Below are 1,525 nucleotides of genomic sequence, written 5' to 3'. Positions count from 1 at the left end.
CAAAAAAAAAAAAAAAAAACCCGTGCTCAAAGCCTTTGGGATGATTTGATTAGCAATGATATCTGAAAACGGCCTCATCGTGCTAACAAGATTATGCTGAGGCCCTGTCTGTTTTCGGTGCTGGGAATTTGCTAGGTGATTAAAACTGGCTCTCTCTGCTGGAACAGGAGCCTTAGCCGGCTAGTGGGATCGTTGCCAGGTAACAAGACATGACTGCTGTTTTGGTGTGGCTACACACGCAAAGGGCTAAAGCTACAGAAAGCTGGTAGAAGATAAAGTGTAAAAACCTCTGTTCCTGGCCAGGCAATACATAAAGTGAAAATCCCTATTCACATGATGTACAGTGCAGCTCCTCTAGAGATACATCACTGAAAAACTCCACTAAAGCTCTGTGATCATCACGAGACATATAGCCTCCAATGCAAACAAGAACTTACTTTCAGAAAAGCAAATATGTAGGCTATTTCTTTCTTAGCATTCTCTTACAACCAAATACGTCTGGACAATAACACGTTTAATTTTAATTATAAGGCTCATGTGTGTGTTTGAACAAATGGCACAAATGTACAAGTTCCATATCCACAAATAGACACATTTAGTATCTATGGATAACTACAAATGTCTTCTCAAAAACGAAGACAAATGTCGGTCTAGTTCATTTTGAACATGACAATATTTGCTGGGTTGTCATTTTGATATTTGCTGTGATGTATTATATTAATTAAGATGAAATACAGTACAGTAAATGAATGGCAGTCTTCAGAGATGGGTAAGCTAAATTATGGTTAGTTCACCCTCCATCAGGGAAAAGTGTGCTTGCGCTCTGACCACTGCAAAAGGAAAATGATAGTAGTAGTGAATTTTACATTAAGCTACTGGAAGGGTTTTAGTGTGCTAGATCATAAGTTATACTTTTCACTGTGCTTTTTTCATTTGAATGGGAGTCAAGCTGCAGAATCCTCAACTTTCAGTTTACCATAGGAGAGGTATTAATTCTTCACTCCAACACTGTATTTATTCAATTGGATTATGTATGCATGGAAGACCTAATGAGGGCTTAAAAATGCAATTATTGCTTAAGCAAAAAATGTGACTTTTTTGATAAATGTTTCTATTGCCTAATAAATGGAGAATCAACAGACTTAGGAAACTGCTTTATTCAGGGCTTGAAATTAGCCCATCAATCATTTGCAGAGTTTGTTAACTATTTCTCTCTTTCTTGCCTCCTTCCTCTGTTGCCCCATCCTCGGAGGTCTGGCAATATGCGAAAAGGAAGAAGAGAAAGGAGAGCGAGAGAAAGGAAGAACTGCATAAAATAACCGTGGAAAAACAATGAGGGTGGAAAATCCTCCCAGTTTGAAGAAAAGAAAAACACGTACATGCAGGGTTTGATATCCCTCAACAATTGCACGGTGATAATGAAGTGCATTTATAATTCATTATGGTCTATAGGCACAGGTCAGTGGCACAATGTGAACAAGGTTAATCAGAAGCAAAAGGGTCATGGGGCACCAAAAGGTCATCT

At 38.5% G+C, this 1,525-nt stretch overlaps 1 long non-coding RNA gene across 1 annotated transcript in view; it reads left to right on the top strand.

Annotated features, from left to right (window-relative positions):
• Window positions 1-1,298, top strand: part of LOC116672424 (uncharacterized) — a 14,264-nt gene extending 12,966 nt beyond the window's left edge. Inside the window, exon 3 of the long non-coding RNA XR_004327549.1 lies at window positions 1,286-1,298. This is a non-coding gene — a long non-coding RNA (uncharacterized LOC116672424). The remainder of the gene's footprint in view (window positions 1-1,285) is intronic.
• The last annotated feature ends 227 nt before the right edge of the window (window positions 1,299-1,525 follow it).

This window comes from Etheostoma spectabile, chromosome 22, assembly GCF_008692095.1.
Source record: "Etheostoma spectabile isolate EspeVRDwgs_2016 chromosome 22, UIUC_Espe_1.0, whole genome shotgun sequence".
Lineage (NCBI taxonomy): Eukaryota > Metazoa > Chordata > Actinopteri > Perciformes > Percidae > Etheostoma > Etheostoma spectabile.
Note: the sequence above shows the minus strand (reverse complement) of the source record. Positions and strands in the feature narration are given on the sequence as shown.